Below are 27,335 nucleotides of genomic sequence, written 5' to 3'. Positions count from 1 at the left end.
TTTAGTATTTGGCTATATACTAACAAACTAACAGACACTAAAGAGATTGCCAGATTGACAAATGGCCATGACCTTGGCAAAAAAAAAAAAAACAGAACTTAGGCCTAAATATATACACAACCCCTGCTAACCTTCCTCACAGCACATGCAAAGTCTCCACTATTTGATGTGACGTTATACAAATCGGTTAGCCGCAACAAACGACATTTTATGTGTATTACCTTTAATAATTTTGTTAATAAAATTGAAGAAAATAAGGAAAGAATTACCTGATAAGACAATAGGTCTTGTACAAATTGCTTTTTTAAATAATTCATTGCTTCAGCCGGCTAAAATGGAATAAAAGTACAAACTTTTCTGCACATAGTTGGGGGGTGGGGGACGATTGCCCCCCACTTGCCCCACCCCCCCTAATCACCGCTATTGGCTAGTTGATTACAACGACGACTGAACGATAGAGGATGTCCCCGTCGGCAATACTTGCCCTTGATGGACTTGCCAAGAAGGTAGTAAATTTGCGACTATATCCATTATTATAGCTCATAAGGTTGTGTGAAACATAAGAGATTATAAAACAGATCTTCAGTAATTGCCGTTATATGCACTGTTTAGAAATAATTAAAATTTGCAGAGATATTTGGAGGTTTGTGAAACATGTAATCATGATCAATTTTAAGAGTTTTCGATGTTGTAGGCTTTCGCATTTAGTTTCCTTCGGACTCTGATATTAGGACTGCCCAGTCCTTCTCCCTCCTTTCATGAATCCCTCTTGCCTTATTCTTCAAGCCATCTTTCCTTCATTATTTACCGGTACATAGTCATCTTAACAATTTTCCTTGTCGATATGGGCTGATGAACACGCGGTTTTCCACTTTTAGACAATCATGACCAAGACCACCACCATCGCGAGTTAAAACGACCGAACATTATTTGCGTGTCAGGGACACTCGGCGTTGATATGGACTAAGCAACAAAGGTCTAAATTCATGAATATCTCTGTTATCATAGTCAAAAACTGTATAAACCGAGCTCGATAGCTGCAGTCGATTAAGTGCGGCCAGTATCCAGTATTCGGGAGATAGTGGGTTCGAACCCCACTGTCGGCAGCCCTGAAGATCGTTTTTCGTGGTTTCCCATTTTCATACCAGACAAATGCTGGGGCTGTACCTTTATTAAAGCCACGGCCGCTTCCTTTCCAGTCCTAGCCCTTTCCTATCCCATCGTCGCCATAAGACCTATCTGTATCGGTGCGACGTAAAGCAACTTGTAAAAAAACTGTGTAAGATAAAAATAATCGGAAATTATATTCTCTATAACTTTCATCTTCCTTTCTTTCTTTTTTCTTTCTTTCTTTCTTTCTTTCTTTCTTTCTTTCTTTCTTTCTTTCTTTCTTATTTATTTATTTCTTAATCTGTTTACCCTCCAGGATTGGTTGTCCCCTCGGACTCAGTGAGGGATCCCACCTTTACTGCCTCAATGACAGTGTCCTGGATAGTGAGACTTTTAGTCGGGGATACAACTGGTGAGGAGGACCAGTACCTCGCCCAGGCTGCCTCACCTGCTATGCTGAATAGGGACCTTGTGGGGGATGGGATGTTGAGAAGGGAGAGAAAAGGAAGAGGGAAGGAAGCGGCCATGGCCGTAAGTTAGGTACCATCCTGGCATTTGCCTGGAGAAGTGGGAAACCATGGAAAACCACTTCAAGGATGGCTGAAGGGGGATCGATCCCACTCTACTCGCTGACCTCCTGAGGCTCAGTGGATCCCGTTCCAGCACACGTACCCCTTTTCAAATTTCGTGGCAAAGGCAGGAATCGAACCCGGGCCCCGGGGGTGGCAGCTAATCACACTAACTACTACACTCAGAGGCGGACTATAACATTTATTATGTATTATTTATGGGTAGGATCACTCATAACGCAGATACGTAGGCCACCCAGATATTAATTTTCCCTATTTCTTTTCTTGTAAAGTAAACGTATCACTGGCGTATCCTGGAATCTCCACTGAGGCATGCAACTAGTAACCATGCAGTTAACACAACGTATTAAGTAAATTTCAATTCTACTCACCCTAATTACATGTAGGTGAACTCGAGCCAAACAGTTTTACTGTAAGTTTCTGGATTGAGCGTGCGTACACAATTCTTGTTTTCTGTTTTTAAATTTACGAGGGTTCGCCTCTGTGGTGTAGTGGTTAGTGTAATTAGCTGCCACCCCCGGAGGCCCGGGTTCGATTCCCGGCTCTGCCACGAAATTTGAAAAGTGGTACGAGGGCTGGAACGGAGACCACTCAGCCTCGGGAGGTCAACTGAGTAGAGGTGGGTTCGATTCCCACCTCAGCCATCCTCGAAGTGGTTTTCCGTGGTTTCCCACTTCTCCTCCAGGCAAATGCCGGGATGGTACCTAACTTCAGGCCACGGCCGCTTCCTTCCCTCTTCCTTGTCTATCCCTTCCAATCTTCCCATCCCCCGCAAGGCCCCTGTTCAGCATAGCAGGTGAGGCGAGGTACTGGTCATCCTCCCCAGTTGTATCCCCCCACCCAGAGTCTGAAGCTCCAGTACACTGCCCTTGAGGAGGTAGAGGAGGGATCCCTCACTGAGTCCGAGGGAAAAGCCAACCCTGGAGGGTAAGCAGATTAAGAAGAAGAAGAGGAATAAATTTACGAGGGAAGGTTGAGGTCTCCCGGCTTTAACTATTTGAATCTTTTCATCAAACGAACGGCCAGTAAATGGCTTTTCAAACTGATTTACAATTATATCCGTTTTAGACTCATCCATCGTTAATACCACATCTGCGCAAGATATAATAAAACACCTAAAATACAATGAATAACTCACTAGTTAGCCACAACTCAAGCACTGAAGGTAAGTCACCCCAGTGGCATTGGTCAGTTTCGTCACGTTGGGTTCTCGCTGGGGGGTAATCTGTGGGTCCCGTTCGCTGTAAAGAGGCCGACTTTCTCCACGTTGCTAACAGATGGCAGAGGGTAGCACGGATATAGGGTGACAAATTCTGACCAAGTTTCAATTGCAGCGACATCGTTCGGAGGGTTTCAGAACTACGTCTGTCACCGAATGCAATTTTAAGATTGAATGCCTTTCTTCCTGAACTCGTCCATTCGCTGTCTCTTTCTTCCTAGAGTGGTGTAGACGGCGAGACTACACCAGCACCACACGTAGTCAAGCAACGGAACCAGTACAGTTGAGCGGACATTTTGAACTTCTGAGAGATGAAATCGTTAATATTCGACTTGAAACAACCTAAAATCGTACATCAGACAGTTCTTTGTGTTATCATAACGCATGCAATGAATGCCTTGCATTCAAGGAGAATACGCCCCTGAAACGTATTTAGGGGAGAAATGTGAGTTTGCGTGGCAGATCTATGACGTAGCAATCATATACCGGCCTGACAAGTCCCACCTGGCGTCAGTAGCGCAGCTGCAGTGGCTCGAAATGGCGGCTCGTGTTCTGTCTTCCGCTGCTTGCGAGGTTCGGTCTGTGATAAAAGTTTCTACGAAAATTGCGATGGGCCATTCAAAAGAAGAGGCGTGGGATGCTTAGTGCAGGTGTTGTGCTGATCCATGCCAATTATCACGCACATACTGCTCGGTGCTCAGCAACTGCTCTGCAGGTGTTCGGCTGGGAGGTGTTTGATCGTCCCCCATACAGTCCTGATCTTGCTCCCAGTGATTTTCATTTTTTCTATCATCTCAAGAAATTCCTGTCAGTATTTTCACACGGACTAAGAGATGAAGACGAATGTCACACGTTGGTTCCATTCCCAGGCGACAGACTTGTACGACACTGGCATACAAAATTGGATACCGATACCACGACATGACAAGTGTCTCAATTCTGGTGGTGATTGTGTCGAAAAATAGCTCCAACATTGCTGTCTCGCGTGCCAATAACGTTTTTCATATAACTATGTTATATTTTTTTAAAATAGGGAGACTTAATTTCAAGATGTTGCTCGTATTTGAGAATTAAATGTTAGGAATTTTAGGCTTTCCGCTAAACTGCCATTTCACCCAGCGTGCATAAAATTATTTATAGCCTAGACTGCACTGCCATATTCTCCGACTTTACATACTGTACCGATTTTCATTGAATTCAGTTCAGCCATTATTAGGAATACTCGGCATTGATACGAATTGAGCAGCAAAATTTAAAATTCATGAATATACTGTTATCATAGCCGTTACGTTAAAACTATATAAGACACACATGATCAGAAATTATATTCTCTATAAATCCTGTTATGTAGTAATTATCGATAAGACCACTAACAACATGGATATTTGAGAATTACACTTTAGGCCTTCCCCTAAACTACTATTTCACTCGGTGTTAATACGCTTATTAATAGTCTAAAGTGCAGTGCCCTTTCCCGGCTTTACATACCGATTTTCATTCAATTCTGTTTAGCCGTCTTGTCGCGATGCACGTTCATACGTACATACTGGGACCTTTCCCATCATCTCCCATAGCTCATGGGACCATGTGACAACACAAATATACCCATATAGGGTCTAAACACATGGGACCACGCGCTACAGAAAATAACAGTTAAGGGACCTTTTCTGCCTAGTGACAAATGTCGCCTCATTTGGATTTTTATAACTAATCCGAACACATGAGATGACAAATGCCCATTAGGGCATAGCGAGGTCTTTCGCTACCCTTCCGTTCCAAGATAGGAGCACAAGCCCCTCAAGGGCATGGTGCGTCCGCGGATACGAACTAGAACCAAGTTATATCTAACTTATAGGCATACACTGAACGGAAGAGGTCATGGATGCTAATTATCGGCAAAGATAGGCACAAATAAGTTTTCCAAAAATATAATTTGCTCTCGTTAAAACATATAGTACATTCTACAACCTTGATGGTTAAAATTTACAATAATTATACTTGATACTCGATAAAGCCACAGGAAATCATGTCCGTGCTGTCCCTCAAGTAAACCTTTGCAAGTGTCTCTGTGTGGACTTCAAAATTTCGGCATTGGTTTTAATAATCAAAGAAATCACACATTTATCAATTAAACACTTGAGTGTTACTGCACTTTCATCCGAATAAATCGGAAAAGGTTGAATTTTCCTTCTAAAAGTTTCACTTCCTATCATTGGTTTTGAGGTTCATCCGCCCTATATGTTTCAGCTGTTGAATACGACAAACAATATCATAATAAAACCCTTGTATATTTACAGTGAAGAGCTACGACCTTGCGAATGCGAAATATTCCCTGGGATTGACTCCCAATTTACATGTTCAAACATTAACTTACACTGAGATTAGTCTGAAAGTGGCCGCCTAAATTAAATATGACACGATATATGATATCTAAAAAATAAAATATATCAAATAAAAAATAAGCAAATGCTACGGTATTACAAGATAATCCTACCAATGTTAAAAATGAACGTAATTCTGGTGGTTATGAACCACTCATTTGATGAACTAACTGTACACGTCATACGGGTCGAAACCCCTCACTTCAACAAACTATCAAAATATTTTCACGAAGTCTAGCTTAAATAAAAAAATGATTATCTAAACATCATATTCACACCCTTCTAACACCTGGAAAGGAAAACAAATATCATACACATAATATAAAAATAATGGCGGCATTTTGTTTAATTATAATCCGTCGCTTGTGTGACTGACAGTTCTCATTGTGCTCCCAAGGTCCGAAATGGTGACTTTAGGATACTTGCCTAGTCAAATATCCTGAAAAACAAAGCCCTAGCTACCGCCTCATAAAAGGTAATAATTTAAATGTTCCTACATTAATATAGACATAGCTTGAGGCGAATGTGGTAATCAAGTAAATACGTCTTTTACTACCAGAGAACGCAGTATCTAAGAAACTTCATTTCTTTGTCGAGCGGCTCCGAGCTCCCAGGTCAGCTGGCCTTCTCTCAAAACAACAAAAAAAGCAATGACCCCTAGGGTCGCCTGCCATAACTCTCTCCTCGCAGCCAGCCCTCCCAAACAGGGGAGTTATCTACTTATCGCACTCACAATGCAATACAATGGATCATTATAGTCACGCAACATACTGACGCATTTATAGATATGCTCAAATCAGTTCAGGCGTTTATCAATTCTATAAATATCTCACAAAATCATGCCACTATATCACTTCATATTTTCTCAACATTACAGAAGTCCAGAGTTCAAACATCGCTCCTTATCAGCGCAGAGTTAACCAGGATTTTACTAGCGCACAAGCTAAAAAATTCTATTATCTCTAATTAATGAGATGGGAGTGTGTACCTGAGGTAAACTGATACTACGTCCAGTAGATCGGCATTAAATATCCGACCAAACTAATTAGTTCAATAAAATTCAAATATCAAACACACCAAAAGAAAAAATACACAGGAGCCTAGCTAGTGGTTAGAGGGTGGGTATTCGAACACGGGGACAATTAAATCTTCACACATATCCAGATACAGCCACATCTTAAGCTATCATGCAACAAATTCTATTAATACACGTTAAAAAGAGAGTGCTTCAACTATCCCACATTTATATTTTCACAGGCACTTGGCAAAGATCCTACCATTACATTGCCCTGACTCATCTTGTATAGTCATTCAGATGAAAGTTACTTCTTTATCCTACCGTAATTAACTACTCTCTTCCCCCATCTTCCTCTGACAGCACTCTTAATTACCCATAAAACATGCACATGCAAGGAAATAAATGGGGCCAAAAATACGTACAGTTACCCTAATTTGTTTCCTTCCCATATAACCTCAAATGACTAAAAGTAAAAGGGACTCTATCGACCACTCTAAGTGAACTAATCTAATAATTCGATATTAGAAATTAACATAACTCTATCCTTACATCTTTTTTTACATATTTACTAGGGGAATACATGTGTTACAAAGTCACAGCTGGTTTGTCCTTCATTTTCCGAGTCCACGAGGGACCCGCCTGCAGTGTTTACTCCATGGTGCTGAAGTGGGAAGTCCCGGGTTCTAGACGTCCCTCGGTGCCTCTTGAGTAATCCATGGTATTAGGGTTGAAATCACTGGAAATATACTAATCACACTGACTTTCACAAAGGCTTCTTCTGCACACGTCACAGTCAAATTTCCCTTCTTCCTCTGACAGAATGGAAGTTATGTACTTATTATTTTGATGCAGAGTGTAGCTAGTCTACCTCAGTCCGACAAGCTAGTACAAAAACTCGCGGTGTAGTCACTGCAATAGTTCGTTACTCTGAATTATCAAGACATTGGGTATCTATATTTATTTTGAAACCCAGTCTCGTGCGTCTGTTTCTCTGTACTACTACAACTAAGGCGTCGTTCAGCACGATAATTTTATACTGGAAATCTGTTTATTATCTAACACGGATTTTCGTGCTACCTTTTCACACGTTTGCCTTCACACAGTTTCAAAATTAATATTACACCCCACGGTCTCTCTCTCGCACACGGGAGATTAATTCAAGGATAGTACCCTCCGTCCGATATTCGTCACATCAGAGCGTCACAGTTACGCAATGCGGACATATTACGGAATCATGTCATTCACGATCTGTAATTCCTACAGCACTATCGATCAGTTAGGTTCACTATTGACACTTCGTAAGAGAGATTATACGTAAAGCACTCCCGTTTGTTTGGACATTTTCTATACAAAGAATAGGCAAACCGACCACCGACCGACCGTCTTTTCACCTCCAAGACTACCTCCAGACTAACCAACTACCCTCAGATGTGCGTGCATATATGGACTCACATGGAGTGGGGGTTAGACAGAGGAACGGCTCCCCACCATAATTTTGAGATCTCCAGATCCACAAGTTTACGGAAGTCAGTGATGAGGCAGATTGTGTGGCTCGCTAATCCCAAATAATAGATGTAAATCGGAACGCAAAACGATCAGTGGGTTAATAGAAATTCGTCGTCTAAATCAAGAGCCCAACGGGGAATCCCTGTTGGCTGTCGGGTTTCACAGCTAGCGTTAGAACGCCAGACCATCTTACGTAACTTCTTTGAGACGTAATTTCATAAATGACATTATTTTATTTTGATTTATAATTTTGTCAATGATCCATTATCCTCGCTATTACTTTGATATGCGCTTCATTATTAATTTAAACATTATTATCCCGAAAGTACTTCTAAAATCACCTCATCACGTTGGCTCTACTGTGAGTTGGCATTTGTTTTAGAGGCGGAGTCAGCAGAAACAATATTTTTTTCTCTTCTTCCCTCATCATGTGCACTCAGTTCGGGGGTTCGCCAGGCTGGCGAAGATGTTACGCAACACGATGCACCCAGCCCCTGTTCTGACAAAGAAACTCCAAGCATACACACTTCCCACATATATACAGGATGAAGCGAAATTCGTGCACTCGGGCGTCGCAGCGCGACTCCTCACATGCCAGCAATAAAAAAAAATTCTCTCACAAAAGTTCGTCCTGCGAGTATATCCGGGAGAAAAAGGACGTTGAAGAGTGGCAATCTGGCAACACTGTAATCACGTGTAGGGTAACTACCTCTGTCAGCACACAATAATTGCGCTGCACAGTTGGTGCAGTGGATAGAGTTCTGGGTTAGCATGTAGAAGGTTGCGGGGGTCGAACCTCGTTTGTGGCGTATGTTTTTTATTTCGTAAATGTTGTCCAGGTGGTATGGTATCTGGCGTCTTAATCGTCAACAGCGATTGCAGCGGGTCCTCTAGAAACCATTTGCACTTACATACTACGATCCTAGAAATGGACGAACATTCGTTTTCATTGGTCAGGTTTGAAAGACGCCCTTGCCACGTCGTGGGCGTGAATTTGTTCGCACCTTTTCATCTACTAGATGCGTTACAACGTGTTCAGCTTTACTAAATTTTGTAAATGTAGGATACATGTGACCTAAGAAACGTTGTCTTACTGTATTACAGTATGTAGTGTCCGATGGAAATTAGCGAATAAAAAAGTGCGCCTCAACCCAGGATCGAACCATCGAGCTCCTGCATGCTAACCCAAAATTGTACCCACTGCACCAATTATACAACACCGCTAGTGTGTGCTGACAGACGTAGTTACCCTACACGTGGTTACAGTGTTGCCAGATTGCAACTCTTCAACGTTCTATTTCTGCCGGATATACTCGCATGACGAACTTTTGTGAGATACATTTTTTTATTGCTGGCATGTGAGGAGTCGCGCTGCGACGCCCGAGTGCGCGAATTTCGCTTCACCCTGTATATTTCCGAATAAATATTCAATGTGACAATACGGTCACAATACATACATACATACATACATATAGACAGACAGACAGACAGACAGACAGACAGACAGACAGACAAGAAGTCGCATTTCCTTCTTACTGCGGACACGTCATGTCCAGACCTACCGTTCTTTTTAAATTTTAATCAATGTACAGAGCCGCCTCTGTGGTGTAGTGGTTAGCGTAATTAGCTGCCACCCCCGGAGGTCCGGGTTCGATTCCCGGCTCTGCCACGAAATTTGAAAAGTGGTACGAGGGCTGGAACGGGGTCCACTCAGCCTCGGGAGGTCAACTGAGTAGAGGTAGGTTCGATTCCCATCTCAGCCATCCTCGAAGTGGTTTTCCGTGGTTTTCCACTTCACCTCCAGGCGAATGCCGGGATGGTACATAACTTAAGGCCACGGCCGCTTCCTTCCCTCATCCTTACCTATCCCTTCCAATCTTCCCATCCCCCTACAAGGCCCCTGTTCACCATAGCAAGTGAGGCCGCCTGGGCGAGGTACTGGTCATACTCCCCAGTTGTATCCACCGACCAAGAGTCTGAAGCTCCAGGACACTGCCCTTGAGGCGGTAGAGGTGGGATCCCTCGCTGAGTCCGAGGGAAAAGCCGACCCTGGAGGGTAAACAGATGATGATGATGATGATGATCAATGTACAGACAAAGCTCTTATAGTATTTAGATTACCAAGGTTGGCATAGTTATTCCTAGACACTCCGCTAAGTTAGTAGTCCAAACTAACCATGCATTGTTCAGTTCTCAGTTCAATTCATCAATCAATCACCATTGATCTGCATTCAGGGCTGTCGCCCACGTGTAGGTTCACTAACGGTTGTTTACGTAGTCTTTTCTTAAATGGTCCCAATAAGTTGAAAATTTATCGAACATCTTCCTTGGTAAATTATTCCAGTCCCTAATTCCCCTTTCTATAAACAAATACAAAGGGCACTAGGAAAGTGTTGCAATACGCAAAAACGGTTGGCTTGACATCCCTGTTATGGTGAGGGATGAAAAGAGGAGTGAAAACTGGTCTAGAAGACAGCAAGGCGCGACCTTCACACCAGTTGTTACCAAGCAGTGGGACTGAAAGCAAGTTAAGATGTCAGTGTGGTCTAAAGGTGAATATCGCGCAATATCATATCGCGGGATCATTGTAAATACCTAGGTATTAATGTAAGGAAAGATCTTCATTGGGGTAATCATATAAGTATGATTGTAAATAAAGGGTACAGATCTCTGCACATGGTTATGAGAGTATTTAGGGGTTGTAGTAAGGATGTAAAGGAGAGAGCATATTTGTCTCTTGGTGAGACACCAATTAGAGTATGGTTCCAGTGTATGGGACCCTTACGAGGATTACTTGATTCAGGAACTGGAAAAAATCCAAAGAAAAGCAGCTCGAATTGTTCTGGGCGATTTCCGACAAAAGAGTAGCGTTACAAAAATGTTGCAAAGTTTGGGCTGGGAAGACTTGGGAGAAAGGAGACGAGCTGTTCGACTAAGTGGTATGTTCCGAGCTGTCAGTGGAGAGATGGCGTGGGAGGACATCAGTAGACGAATAGGTTTGGATTGTGTCTTTAAAAGTAGGAAATATCACAATATGAAGATCAAGTTGTAATTCAAGAGGACAAATTGGGGCAAATATTCGTTTATAGGAAGGGGAGTTAGGGATTGGAATAACTTACAAAGGGAGATGTTCAATAAATTTCCAATTTCTTTGCAATCATTTAAGAAAAGGCTAGGAAAACAACAGATAGGAAATCTGCTACCTGGGCGACTGCCCTAAATGCAGATCAGTAGTGATTGATTGATTGATTGATTGATTGATTGATTGATTGACTGATTGATTGATTGATTGATTGATTGATTGATTGATTGATTGATTGATTGATTGATATCCGCTACAATTTTGCTCGCGGATTAACTGTTGACCATTGCCTGGAGGAAATGATTCCTGTGCTGGGGAAAGACTGTCCACATCGGACAACAATTTTCCGCTAGTGCAAAGAATTTCAGAGTGGAGATTTTGGGGTTGAAGACGATCCTCGTTCTGGACGACCATCTGAATCAGTGACTGAGGAAAACGTTGAAGCTGTGAGGAAAATCTTGCAGCAAGGGAGGCTGTTGACATATCGGCAGGTAGAAGAGACTCTGCACATCCCTGCACCAGATATTCATTCAATTCTACACGACCATCTCCATGTTAGAAAGGTTTGTTTCCTTTGGCTGCCCCATTCACTTTCAGAGGAACAAAGGGCACATCGAGTGAAGTGGTGGCGAGAAATGCTAAAACAATTTGAAAATGGTACTTCGCGTAACGTCAATAGCATCCTTTCAGGTGACGAAACTTGGCTTTATTATTACGATGTCCCAACAAGATCCCAGAACAAGGTGTGGCTGTTCGAAGATGAGGGTACTCCTGCGACTGTGCGAAAGTCAAGGCCATTGAGGAAAAGGACGATTGCAATATTCTTCACTAAACGGGGAATCCTGACTCGATTTGTGCTAGGAACACAAGTGGTGCAGTGAGACTTGTCTGCCTCAGGTCATCCAGGCTCTCAAGCAGCTCCGTCCAAGGTCATGGCTCAACACTTGGCTCTTGCATCACGGCAATGCTCCAGCACATCGTGGTAATGTAACAATGGATTTTCTTGCCAGATCAGCGTTGACTGTGCTTGATCACACTCCATACAGTCCTGATCTTGCCCCATGTGACTTCACACTCTTCCCAGAAGTGAAGATGAAGCTGAAAGGGCGGCGTTTTGCATCCGACGAGGAGCTTCTGGCAGCATGGGATCAAGAGTGTGAAAATGTAACTGAAGAAAAGTGGCAGAGTTGGTTCAGTGACTGGTTTCGACGTATGCAGAAGTGTATTGAGTGTGGTGGAAATTATTTTGAAACAGTCTAAAGCGTTCACTCACATTGCAAAACTTTCCTAGTGCCCTTTGTATTTGCCCAAATATGTCCTCCTAAATTCCAACTTTACCTTCATATTATCATCTTTCCTATTTTTAAAAACTCCATTCAGGCTCACTCATCTACTAATGCCAACCCTTGCCTCAGAACGTACCGCTTAGTCAAGCAGCTCGTCTCCTTCCTCCCAAGTCTTCCCAGCCATAAGTATGCAACATTTTCTTAACTATTCTTTTGTCGGAAATCACCCAGAAATATCATGCTGCTTTCCTTTGGATCTTTTCCAGTTTTCGAATCAAGTAGTCCTGGATCCATCCGCCCCCTCTTGCACATTCTTGCTACAGCTCCTAAATAACCTCATAACCATAATGAGGAAATCTGTAGGCTAACCTTTACTTACAATCCCGTTAATGTGATTACCCCGAATGAAGATCTTTCCTTACATTAACACGTTAGTTACTCACAGTGATCGCCGTGAGGAACATCGACTCCAGATCGTTATTTAAGTACGGAAGTGAAAGTTCTGTGACCTAGGCCTGCTCGTAACGAAGAGAGAACGATGAGGTTACAAATGAATAAGCTAGATAAGTCTGTGCAAATGCTTCGATGTACAAGCATGGGCCGTGACATAATGATGTATTAAACAGGAGACTATAGTGTCAATCGCAGATGTAAGAGAAGTGACGGAGGTGCAATAATAATAATAATAATAATAATAATAATAATAATAATAATAATAATAATAATAACGGAAATACGTCAATGTCCAACTGAAGTCAATTGAAGACAACTTCAAAAATTACAACACACACGATTTCTACAAGACCTTTGCGAACCAAATTAAAGGATATTCCCCACAGAACCTTTGCTTTCGGAAGCACGATGGTAAACTAGCCCTGACAAATAAGGAAAACTGCCAAGAATTAGCTACATATTTTTCACAGCTTTTAAATTGTCCAGAACCCAAAAAGAGATTCCCGAAAGTACAGCCAGAAATCATACCGGAAAATTCGTCACCACCAACTCAAGAAGAAATTTATTCACATATCAAGAAACTTAAAGACAACAAAGCATCAGGGGAAGACGGAATTGTAGCTGAACTTCTGAAAAATTTAGGCCCAAATTCACTCAGAGAAATTACACAAATAATCCAAAACATTTGGCAAACCGAAAAGCTCCCGGATGACTGGAAGATTGCTCTAATCCATCCACTACATAAAAAAGGCAGCAAGTTAGACGTAAACAATTACAGAGGAATCTCACTTGTATCAGTCACATACAAAATACTATCAGCCTGTCTCTTGCATAGAACACAACAACAATTAGAACCCAAATTATCAGAATTTCAAGCAGGATTCAGACCAAACAGGTCATGCCCAGAACAAATTTTCAACCTCAAAACCATACTTAAACTACGAGCCCTCAGACAAAAGCCTACAGTATGCACATTTGTAGATTTCAAAAAGGCATATGATTCGATAGACAGACCCTCCCTATTCCAAATTCTAGAAGAGAGAGGACTAGATCCCAAAACCCTAGAACTCATAAGACAAACACTAACGGGCACAAAATCTAAAGTGAAATTTATGGGAGAAATTTCAGAACCCTTCGACATTCAGACAGGTGTGAGACAAGGTGATGGACTCTCTCCAATTCTGTTCAACGTCGTCCTAGACAAGGTTATGGAAGAATGGGAGAAGGAACTCAAGAAACATGAATCTTGGAAACCGATCCGATTGGGCTTTCCCAAAAACAACCTCTACGTACCATACCTTGCATTTGCGGATGATCTGGCGATTTTAACAGAGGATGAGGAGACTGCCATCAAGCAGCTTGAGATACTTAAGGAATCTGCAGAAAAAGTGGGACTACAGATTTCATTTGAGAAAACTAAATTCTTCTGTTCAAAGACAGATATCACGAGCCTGAGAACAAAATACGGTAAAATTGACCGGGTCTCGTACTTTAAATACCTCGGAGAATTCATCGAACCGACAGGCCTTGAGAAGATCTCACAGCAAAACCGTCTCCAAAAAGTCAAGAAGGCATTAGGGTTAGTTCAAGACATCTACAACAAAAAATGCATGTCAAGACAGACAAAAATTCGGCATTACAACACAGTCATAAAACCAACAGTCCTTTACGCAAGTGAAACATTGTCACTTAACAGTAAACAAGAATTAGAAGAAATAAAAAAGCAAGAGAGGAAGATCATCAGGAAAATCCTAGGAGCAAGATATACCCAAGATGGTTACAGGCTACAATCAATCAAAACAACAGAAAAAGTTTCAAACATTGAAATTGACATTAAGAAAAGACGAATGAAATTCTTTGGACACCTCACAAGATTACCAGAAAATCGACTGTCAAAAAGAATATTAAATTATGTTAGCTCACTTAAGAATTCAACACCTTGGCTGGATGAACTTCGAAAGGACCTCAAAAATGCAAACATATGTGCAACAGACATTTTAGAAAGAGACACCTTCAGACACAAAGTCAACAAGTGGGAAGTTACATCAGAGCAACCAAAGCAAAAACAGTGCAGACCGAAATGGTCGGAAGAACGTAAACAAGCCTTCTCAGAGAGAATGAAAGCCTATTGGAAGAACAAGAAGAACCCAAAGAAAGCTTGATTGAGTTGTTTGCTTAACGTCTTCCATTATTGGGAGAATACGCTAATAATAATAAATAATAATAATAATAATAATAATAATAATAATAATAATAATAATAATAATAATAATGGTAATAAAAATAAAAACTTCCTTACGGCTACTACACCATGTCACTGCGACGATTGATTTCTTCTCTCTGCACTTTGTTTCATATATGCGTAACCTTGGCACTCCATGTTCTCCGCTACCTCTTCTAGGATCTTCTTGCGAGGTTTTCGTCTGTCCTAACTCAGTTCTATGTCATCAAATATAGGTATTCTGCGTCGCTTAAGTGCGGCCAGTATCCAGTATTCGGGAGATAGTAGGTTCGAACCCCACTGTAGGCGGCCCTGAAAATGGTTTTCCGTGGTTTCCCATTTTCACACCAGGCAAATGCTGGGGCTGTACCTTTAATTAAGGCCACGGCCGCTTCCTTCCCACTCCTAGCCCTTCCCTGTCCCATCGTCGCCATAAGACCTATCTGTGTCGGTGCGACGTAAAGCAACTAAAACCAAACCAAACCAAACCCCATGGCACTACAGCCCTTGAAGGGCCTTGGCCTACCAAGCGACCGCTGCTCAGCCAGAGGGCCTGCAGATTACGAGGTGTCGTGTGGTCAGCACGACGAATCCTCTCGGCCGTTATTCTTGGCTTTCTAGACCGGGGCCGCTATCTCACCGTCATATAGCTCCTCAATTCTAATCACGTAGGCTGAGTGGACCTCGAACCAGCCCTCAGGCCCAGGTAAACATCCCTGACCTGGCCGGGAATCGAACCCGGGGCCTCCGGGTAAGAGGCAGGCACGCTACCCCTGCACCACGGGGCCGGCTACGTAAAGCAACTACCAAAAAAAAAAGGTATTCTGCAAGAAATTATTGTACTGGAGATGATGACCAAATGCCGATGCTTTTCTCTTCTTTGCTGTTGCTAGAAGAAGCCTCGAGGCGCATTTTCCTTTAAGCACTTCATCATTGGCTTTCCTATCGCTCCAGCTGGTATTTGTCATCCTTCTCCATAGCCATATCGCTGCCGCCTGCAGCTGTTTCTCGTCCTCCTTCAAGAGAGTCCAGCTTTCACAGCCGTGGAGTACCACACTCCAAATGTAGGCCTATGTCTTAATAATAATAATAATAATAATAATAATAATAATAATAATAATAATAATAATAATAATAATAATGTCCGCCTCTGTGGTGTAGTGGTTAGCGTGATTAGCTGCCACCCCCGGAGGCCCGGGTTCGATTCGCGGCTCTGCCACGAAATTTGAAAAGTGGTACGAGGGCTGGAACGGGGTTCACTCAGCCTCGGGAGGTCAACTGAGTAGAGGTGGGTTCGATTCCTACCTCAGCCATCCTGGAAGTGGTTTTCCGTGGTTTCCCACTTCTCCTCCAGGCGAATGCCGGGATGGTACCTAACTTAAAGCCACGGCCGCTTCCTTCCCTCTTCCTTGCCTATCCCTTCCAATCTTCCCATCCCTCCACAAGGCCCCTGTTCAGCATAGCAGGTGAGACCGCCTGGGCGAGGTACTGGTCATACTCCCCAGTTGTATCCCCCGACCAAGAGTCTCAAGCTCCAGGACACTGCCCTTGAGGCGGTAGAGGTGGGACCCCTCGCCCGAGGGAAAAACCGAACCTGGAGGGTAAACAGATGAATAATAATAATAATAATAATAATAATAATAATAATAATAATAATAATAATAATACATTTCAATGGCTATGGATTTTAAGAGACGCTTAAATACCAAAATGTTACGCTGCAAAAAGGTTCATTGTGGAGCAGCCATTAGCTTTTGTTGCTTCATTCTAATATCATAAACCTTGGTTAGTGCTATTTGACGATTCAACCAGCCTCCGGGATGAAGAATTAATGTCCTTCCCGTAAAACTCCCATATGTGCCTCTGGCATATAAGCACTCTTAAATGCCGACCGACTTAGACGGATTCGATCCTGCAACCTTGAGCATAGAAAGTGAGCGCTTAACAAACTTACGGGATGTAGGAGACGATGGTTATGGGCTATGGGCTACTATAGTTTTAATTAATTTCAAGGTAAGAATCCAAAAATATTTAGTGCGTGTTAAGTCGGAGTGACTGTGGTGTTTGTATCTGTAGTAAAATTGGGCTAGGAATTAAATGTTAAATAGTGTACAATCCTATCATTCGCCTGAACTTGATGACAGCAAATTATATACATAACCCTGTTAGGATGGATGAGAGTAGTATTTTAACTTACTCCTAAACCTCATCGGTGTTCCGGAGGAAAAGTGCACCTCATTCCAGACCCTCAGACCGGGGTTAGCTGACGTGCTTCCATCCTATTTCCTACTGTCGTAGAAAAAAGTATAGATACCTGAGTTAATACGTTAATAAAATGTTCGTCCTTTGTCCCACATAGAAACAAGTTCCACCAAAATTTAGCTTATTCTGTTTTACGTTTAATTTTGTGCAGAAGATTTTTTTATCGTACCCAGTTAAAATTTTAACGTAGGTTGAACAAAAAAGTGCCGGTATTTTTTCCATTTCCAACGGAACACTCACTTTGAAAATTCATAACATTAAAAGTATTGATCTTTTTTTACAATTTGTTTTACGTCGCACCGGCACAGATGGGTCTTATGGCGACGATGGGATAGGAAAGAGCTAGGAGTGGGAAGGAAACGGCCGTGGCCGTAATTAAGGTACAGCCCCAACATTTCTTGGCGTGAAAATGGGAAACTACGGAAAACCATCTTCAAGGTTGTCGACAGTGGGGTTCGAACCCGCTATCTCCCGGATGCAAGCTCACAGCTGCGCGCCTCTAACCGCACGGCGAACTCACCCTGTAAGTATTGATCTGCTCGTTACCAAACTTTAATAGTTCTCGAAGTAACTTATTGCTGACTGGTGTACCAAGTTTTCGTTTCAGCTGATATTTGTGAAAAGGGTTGTCGTAAATTTTCTGAAACAACATTTTCTCACTACTGGGTGATCATAGCCGTAAAATAATTCGGCTTGTTATGAAGCTCACAAGAATGCCAGGCTAAAATTAAAACTGGATTTTCCCTGCATGCAATTTTATGTTTATTTATACTTAACTGAGTGGTTTTGAGAGAAGAAGACAGTGTATCCGCCGAGCGGTGTTGCCCAGTTGGCCTATTTGTCGCGCCAACTGAACTCTCACTGTCCTGTATCAGCTTTGAGTCGTGTAAACCTACTTCGCGAAGAATGTGTTTGTTTTGTGACGGGTGAGAAAGTGGAATAAGGGAATAACATGCTGGATGACGAAGGGTGGTATCCCCCCCCCCCCCATCACCCGGAACTTTAAATACAAAACGTTTCACAAGTTGAACGCATCCCACCATTAGGCCTACTATTGATATCTTGAATAAGTCCTATCACCTAGCCCCGAGTGAAGATAAATTTCAATGACTTGGCCAATAATCGAACTCAGGACCCTTGTATCCGGAAACCAACACGCTCACCGTTCAGCTACGGAGTCTGATAAAGAGTAAAATATATTTTGACACACACTGTATGGGTTTAACATTTTTCCTGCCCGGGAAAAGCCAACGATGAAGGATAAACACGCAACCTTTTACATTCCTTTCAGAACCAAGCAGTGAAGATTCTCACAGTATCATTTTGCCTGCGATTATCGTTGTTCAAGTAGAAATCAGACATTTTGAAGAAAAAATGGCTTCTTCTCTACTTCTAAGGAAATTAAGTTTCCAAATAATTCTGCGAAGTGCACTGATGCATTGATCACTAACGAAACGAAGAGGTTCGTCTCATAAGCCGGAACTTACGGAAATACGAGATATACTAACTTACATAATTCTATTGATGATATATCGAACGCAGTACCAATAAAGGTTTTAAAACAACTGGCGATTATCGTCACCATAAGACCTATCTGTGTCGGTGCGACGTAAAGCCCATAGCAAAAAAAAATAATAATAAAAAAAAAAAAAGAACTGACGAAACAGCAAACATCCACTTATTGTACAGCAGGGAACGCCCAATAGATATGCAACCCGGCAACATCGCTAGGGTTTCCAGGGCGAAGTGCATTGTTCTCGCCGGCCGGTAGGCTGCTTTCTTCTCACACAACCAACCAATTAAATATGAATCAATATAAAATCAACAGTTGCATGCAGGTAAAAATCAGTTTTAATTTTAGCCTGACATTCTCATGAGCTTCATACGGCTATGATCACCCAGTAATGAGAACATGTTTAACAAAATTTACAACAACCTTTTTCACGAGTGTCAAATGAAATAAAAAACTTGGTACACAGATTAACAATAAGTTACTTTAAGACTTATAAAAGATTGGTAACGATTAAATCAATACTTTAAAAGTTATGAATTTTCAAAGTGAGCGCTCCGTTGGAAACTGAAAAAAATACCGGCACTTTTTTGTTTAACCTCCGTTAAAATTTTAACAGGGTACGATAAAAATTTCTACTCCACATAATTAAACGTAGAATAAATTAAGCTAAATTTTGGTGTAGTTTGATTCCATGTGCGACTAAGGATAAATTTTTTATCAACGAATTAACTCGAGTGTCTCTACTTTTCTCCACGACCAGTAGAACAGGACCTTGGGCTTGCCAGGACGACTGCTGCCTAGCCAAATAGCATGCGGATATTGGAATGTCATGTGCTCAATTTGTCGACTTCCTCTGACATAGACTTGGTTTCCTGAAGAGGGACATCACCTCTTTATTGAATGTAAAGCAATATACAGTAATATTGCTTATATGCAATTTGCGATCAGATTCGAGTTACGTAACGAAAGGAAGTTGGATAACCGGGAACTTCAGATGTGGGTGGAAGACACAATCACAATCACCAACACCTTCATAAACATAAACAGGAATCTAAAATAATAGATGAAATTTCTCCTTGTTCCCTGAAAAGCCTTATCCGTAACACACAGGATACTTACTCTTGCAGTAGCAGACAAGTAGGAATGACGTTGTCAGTAAGAGAAGGAACAATGCGGAGTAAGCGCGAGCCATGGTTCTTTGTCAGCGACTGGAGGAAGCCGTCTGCGAACTGCGGAAGTGTATCCGTTATCCGGAAAGGAACTGACACTTAGCACCTACGAAATAGTTTACTGGTACCGGATTTTCTATCGTTTCCTCACTGGCCAAATATAGAGTTCATAATTCACATCGATTCACTTCAGGAAACATATTCAAATGCCTATTAAAATAATCCTCCAGTAATTTCCAAAATCAACAGTTACGACTTCGGAACTGTGAAAGGGGAGAAGGCGTGGAATGACATTAGTAGACGAATAAGCTTGAATAGGGTTTTCAAAAGTAGGGACGATCACAATATGAAGGTAAAGAGGACAAATTGGGGCAAATAGCAAGAGAAATTAGAGATTGGAATAATTACCAATTTTTGAAATCATTCAACAAAAGACTTGGTAAATAACTGCCACCTAGCTGGCAGCTCTAGGTCCACAGCCACTATCTTACCACAGAAGTACATGACCCCTGTGACAAACATGCAGAAAAGAAATGAACATTCGTAGTTGCTCTAACTGGCAACTATTTTCTAATTTTGATATTACAACGAACCTAGCTTTTTAATGTTCATCACGCTCTGAATTTTTGCCAAGGTTAAACATTAAACCTGGAACCTGGGAACCCACGCGAAGTTTGAATTCATGTAATATTTTCTTTGAAACAGTCAGTTGTTGTGTAAATTCAAGGTTGTTGATGAAGAGTAGCTGAATGAAATCTGTCACAATGTAATGATTTTACATTTTAAATTAAGTAGATGTACTAATCAATTTAAATGAAGAAACTTACTCTGATATTCCGTTTAAAGTTTAATATTTGTTTAATTATTTTAACGTGTCTTTTAAATACAAGGTTTCCAGCTTATTGATTTTCTTTTTAGAATTGGCTTTACGTCGCACCGACGTATTGCACCCGTCCACCTCCCGAGTCCCAGACTAGCATTTATCTCAGGGGTGTCGGTTCATTATTTAAGTCATCAAATATAAATATAGCGGCATAAATGAACACGGGAAATGAACGGAGCAATTTAAAATTAAAATGGGGAAGGCTCGATTGTAAACTTGAATTTAAGGACTCCATGCTAGGACTAGGAAGTGACTGTTAACTTTAAAAAGGGCATCATCTAACTACAATAAAAAGATTATGAGAATGGTTTCCTTTGAAATAATTGCCAGAAAGAGCAGTTTATTACGCCATCCGACGTACGAAACTTTGATACATTTGGCAACGATATTTAAATTTTCCACACATGTTACATAAACAAATCACTTGCTATACCGCAAGTGGTATCAATATCGTGCTGGGTTGCTTCTGAAATAAAATGACATTTTGAGGTATAATTTACGGGTCGATTCCATTTGAATCGAACCGTTGTTCAAGGATATAGCTTCCTTCTATCGGGAGCCCGAGCATAACCCATGTTACGGTCGGCTTCCCGATTTAACTAAGATGATGTACTCCGGCTATATACATTTTTCCGAGACCGGTACTCGGACTGGGTAATGTTTCTCGTGAATTACGAAAAATGGATTACACGGACAGTTCCTATCTTACGATGTCCAGCTGATGCCATACCACTGAATTAGCATTTACATTTTATTTACACCTGATCTGAAATGTTACAAAGTAGCCTCAGTAGACTACTGCCACAGATGAGATAACGAGAAGCGGTTGGAAATACCGTGCGGAAACCGTACGACAACGAGGTCACAAATGACTAATATTTATCATTCTTATTATTCAAACATACGAATCGAGGGATGTTGTCACCAATTAATTAATTAACTATCGTCAGAAATATTCATTTATCCACGAAGTTATCATCATTGAAATTATTATTATTATTATTATTATTATTATTATTATTATTATTAAACAGGTGACCCAAGATATTATTATTATTAACGTCACTCAAGAGGTTATTATTATTATTATTATTATTATTATTATTATGAACCGGTCACTTCCGCCAAAATATATTAAGATATCGGTCGCAATTATAATTATTTCACTGATCAACCAACGGCATCATTACTGTTATTATTATGACAATTATTATTAATCTGACCGCGATGATTTAACATCGTCCTTACATTATTATTATTATTATGTCGGTTGCATATTCTCCTTTAGATTCCCGTTTAACATCTTTATCAACGCTCATTTACTTAAGGCGGTCCAATCATTTATCTGCAATATTTATTATTATTATTATTATCACGACATCATGATTGTCTTCGCTCGTCATTACAATGATTACACTATACGATCATTTATGTGGACTCTGAACTCTCACTATCCTTAGATCCGTAGTATCTCGACGAATAGCTGTGCAGTCTATTTATTTCGTACATGCTGTCACGGGTTCGAATTCTACCCGCTACGTAACTCAGTATTTCTCTGTGACACTGCCCGCACATTTTACACTCATTTCAATATCCTAAGTGTCTTTCGTACGGAATTTATATCCCTTTCTATCTCAATATTCCTTGATTCATTTATTTCTCACAGAATTATCAACTGACTTATTTATTCCACTTCTGACATCGTACGACCTTTTATTATCTGACTGCAGATTCTTTAACATTTCTCTATCTCATTTTGATCTACGCCTTAGTTCATTCTCCACAAATAATCGTAACATCTGGAAATTATATATACCAAAATTTGACAATCATGGTTTCGTAATATTAGTCCTACGTTTTCCGGCTAATGAATTGCAACTTTAAGACACGACATTTATACGTAAAAAAAAAATATTGGACCGTAATTAAACCACATGTTCATTAACATGTACGGATTATTAGCACCGATCTACATTTCAATATTATTAATTTATCAAGTTAAATTACCACACACTTTAATTACGAATTAGAAACGACATCCCGTCATTAAATGATTTCTGACAAACTCAACACCTGATCACTTAAATTTATTATTACGCATTGATCACTAAAAATTTCCAATATCTCATGAATTATTATTATTTCCAAATTATATTTAAAAAAATTTCTTCAAGAAAAAGTAGTTTTATTTTTATTTATTATTATTATTAATTTAAAAAAATTAATTTTCGCCTGTTACACGGTAGTCCACTCTTAATATGTTTAACGCATAACCCCTTTCACAAATTCGATTCATTCTGGCACTAATCAACTCCAGATATGATTTACTTGGAATATTATTATTATAATCGCTTCTCACAAATTTGAACAACTTCACTTTGAAAATATGAACATACTAATCAACAACAAAACACAACTGGTATGGCGAAGCTAGATTTTCCTTCAATGTCATTACATAGCTCGTTAAAATGACAAAACAGAAAAACACATATCGGGTCTTATTTAACTATCATAACCAAAATCAAATGTAAAGAAAATTATTCTTGAATACAAAGAAATATGAATGCATGCATGACTTAACGTACTACACTATATATACACATTTACATCTCCAACAAACTGAATACATAAAAGACCCGATTATTTACATTGTTATATTTACTACTGTCCGTGCTACAAATTTAGGATGGGGTCGTTAAGCGACTCATCTTGTTACAGAAGGTAACCAAGTATAATCAAATTATTCCCATTTTTCCCAATCACGCTAACATTTCCCAAATATTATATACATTATGTACTCATCTTAGTTTCTCGGTATTCCATTACAGCTTTGCAGATGAGAGGCTCCTTTCGGCCCCTCTCTGCATTTTACTCCTCCATTCTTGATGGCGTAGTTCCACGAAAGATTTCCTGGCACATTACCATTTTACACTAATACCTTAATTATCACCAAAACTTCACCATTGACAAGGTTAACACTGAACACTTTAACTTTTATACAACAAATCAATATCCTAGACCCAAAAATTTAATATTTACACTATTTTAATCTTCGTCCAATTACCGCACAATGGACCTGGACACGTACGACGAGGTGTCAACTTTTACGCCCGTCGCGATTTATGTCGTCCGACGCGATACGCCCGTTTCATACGGCACTCTTGAAGTGTTCATGATAGCGGTTCGATATTGCAAAGTGCAGGCTACTATTCCCTTAAAGTACTGTTCGTCACACAGTCTGTTATGCACGTACTTATTGTGGTACAATTTATATTACTATCTTGCAGTGCAATTAATTTACTTCACTGATATCTATAACTGACAAACACTGTCCTACGTTAACTATTTCCAGTTCATGTTGCTTGAGCGCGATCACATTTTATAAACACTGGCGGATGCTCGCGCCATTAAATGTTGAGTTACTGTATGCCCGTAAAATTCGAAGTTAGCTGCGACCGACGGTTCACCTCCAGAGATTCATTTCAAGTGTGTTGGCGATGATCCCTTGTCCCGTATATATGGATGAAGCTTTCCCTCGCGGATTCATTGACGTCATACCCCTTAGGGAGGGGGTGGATTTTTAATATCGGTACTTGCACTCCGAATTGGACGTTAAAATTTACATCAAATTAATCCACTCCGCTGGCATATTTGCTGGATTAAATATGAACTCCTGGTGATCACAGATTTAGGAGATACGGGTGGATTTAGCTCCTCACATTTCGCGCCTTCGGAAGCGTCCCTTACAACGTGGTCTTCGTCCAGCCAATGACATTCAAGCTGTCTGGTTTCCAAGAAATCCAGCCTTCAATTTATTTAATTTGCCAATAATTATTGATTATTTTTCCATGCGTGACATCTAATAAATTCATTACATCGATCCGTGTACTCACAAGAATTTATTACTAATTACTTTTGAAGTTACGAGAATATCTCATCCATCATTCCTTAAGATGGTATCCCTGAGTCTTCCATCAAATTTTTACGATTGGCCGGCAAGCGGTCACGTGATTTAAATCTCCACCTGCCCGAACCTAGGCTAGCGAACGTACTGGCAGCCGCTGTAGCTTTCCATGACGTCACGGAATTTCCGTCCTGCCAAAAATATCCCAGTGCATTACTCACGTAGCGAGTTTCCTTTGTATCACCTACCCCCTTTCTCTTTCTGACCAAGACTTATTTGTGGACTCTGTATTTCCTTGTTCGCCAACTAATGAGATCCCCTGCTGTGAAGTAGCTAAATTTTGTTGTGTCGAGCTAATCCGTCAGGCTCCAGTCTGTCGTCCTTCCTTCGCTCCTCTTTCGACACAGATGAAATATTTTCAACTACACTTCTGTATTTCAATAAATGTACCATATATTATTTTATCAATCAAATCATGACTGACTATGGGCCTAAGTCACTCGGGTTCAGTATATATATATTATGGCGACGATGGGATACGAAAAAGCTAGGAGTGGGAAGGAAGCGTCCGTGGCCTTAATTAAAGTACAGCTCCAGCATTTGCCTGGTGTGTGTGTGTTAATGAAAGAACTACTTAACATAACAAAATAACGCCATAGGCCTACTACATCTTTACATTCAGATATTGTTATAATATTCAAAGTTTGCTCAGCTTTGACAAGATATTTTACTTCTTTGAAAATGTAACACTGAAAGAGAGATATTTTATTTGGGAACCTACACCTTTGAATGTAGACACGTGGGGTATATTGAACACTTTTCTTCCGCAGAAATGGAAATGGATGCTAAAAGGAAATTTAGTATGACAAACATAGTATCCCTTAATAATATGCCTACATTTTTAGAAATCAGAGCCTCCGTGGCTAAGCTGGCAGCGCGCCGGCCTCTCACCGCTGGGTTCCGTGGTTCAAATCTCGGTCACTCAATGTGAGATTTGTGCTGGACAAGGCGGAGGCGGGACAAGTTTTTCTCCGGGTGCTCCGGTTTTCCCTGTCATATTTCATTCCAGCAACACTCTCCAATATCATTTCCGTTCATCTGTCATTCATTAGTCATTGCCCCAGAGAAGTGCGACAGGCTTCGGCAGCCGGCACAATTCCTATCCTCGCCGCTATATAGGGCTTCATCCATTCTATTCCTGACCCAGTGGAATGACTGGAAACAGACTATGGATTTTCATTTTCATTTAGAAATCATACAAACCTATGCCATTATATTTAATTCATTATTCAAAGTGGCAGTGTTTCATGGCCACTATTTTACTGTTTCCCTGATAATTTCCAAACACATGAATATTTTTCTATGCTTTTTTATTTCGATTAGTAATGTTATAGCTACAACCTGTACTAGAATCAACGAAGTTCATCTAGTATAAATATTTTTTTCATGAAGCTTACAGCTGGACGACCCAAACTGCGCAGCCAACGCGCTCGGTATATCAAGCGTCATGTGGTGCCGTTTGTGGAACAAAAGTCAACTCTTACTAGCTACTAGCTTTCAAGTTGTAAAGTTGTTAAGATTACATCATGTATGTCATTAATTACATCGGTTACTTAGAATTAAATGAGAAATTCTCCAGTCTGTAAAGGTTGAAGGACGAAGGTTTGATTCCCTCTCAGGAAATCAAGGACATTTCTGGACAGTTCTGGGATTACCTCAGTATATGACAGGTATACGTACTGCTGATTTGCTTTGTCACCGGTATTTTGCCAAAATGGCCACGGTTCGAATCCCGGGCAATGGACGCGCGGTATTTTAAAATAAAATATACCTCTCTGTGGTTCAGATTCCACGTAAAACTGGAGGTTTTGTGGCTCAGACCACGTCATGTAAATCTACAATCTTGCTCGCTTTAAACACTGTATCGGAATTTGATTTCACACAGGAAGCAAGTGCTTAACTAGCTGAGCTATGCAGCCGTTTCAAGAGCGAAGGAAGGCAACTACTTATGATCTACGGCTTCAATTCATGTGACTGTTGCAAATTCAAGGAGTTTCAGGTGCAAAACTGTAAAGGAAAATTAGCAAAATGCGAACATATACAGTATAAAGTTGACAAGTCGGAAGAATTATTGTGGTCACACATTGATGTTTCAAAACACTTTATTAATAATCTCGAGAACGGTAAGGAAGAAGAGATAAGGAGGCAAGTGCAGTGAAATTCAGTGTTGTAGGAAACAGCTTGACATGAGATGTGAAATGAGTGCAGAGGTGGATCCAGAAAATTGTACGGGGAGCCAGGGTCAGTACACAAGTGTCTTAAATGATTTACTAAACATATTAAAAACATAACTTAAGGTTATGGTACTGATAAATATGGCACGCTGTAGATTTCTACTCGCCCTATGCAGATCTCAATTTCAGCAAGCCAGAGTTTCTACATTTTCCATTTCTTTTTTGTAATATGTGAAGCCATCTCTTTTCGGTTTCGACTCAGCTAATTTGTAACTGTTAGGCTCTTCAATCTGCCGATAATTTTGATAAGTACATTTATAAACTATCTGAAAAGGAAAACGTATGGCAACAGAATTATACCTGAAAACGAAACGACTTAATTTAAATAGAATAACATGTTCCGTTCTTGAAAGAACACCATCAGATTATATCAAATCACTCTCAAACATATTTAGAAAGGTATAAATATTAATGTTTATTTTTGTTTAAATCATTAAAAACTTG

General features: G+C 40.6%; 1 long non-coding RNA gene across 1 annotated transcript in view; it reads right to left on the bottom strand.

The window, feature by feature from the left end:
- Positions 1 to 19,866, bottom strand: part of LOC137498356 (uncharacterized) — a 71,057-nt gene extending 51,191 nt beyond the window's left edge. The window contains exon 1 of the long non-coding RNA XR_011017754.1: positions 19,761 to 19,866. This is a non-coding gene — a long non-coding RNA (uncharacterized lncRNA). The remainder of the gene's footprint in view (positions 1 to 19,760) is intronic.
- Positions 19,867 to 27,335: the final 7,469 nt, after the last annotated feature.

The sequence above is a fragment of the Anabrus simplex genome, chromosome 2 (assembly GCF_040414725.1).
Source record: "Anabrus simplex isolate iqAnaSimp1 chromosome 2, ASM4041472v1, whole genome shotgun sequence".
NCBI classification, from domain to species: Eukaryota; Metazoa; Arthropoda; class Insecta; order Orthoptera; family Tettigoniidae; genus Anabrus; species Anabrus simplex.
Note: the sequence above shows the minus strand (reverse complement) of the source record. Positions and strands in the feature narration are given on the sequence as shown.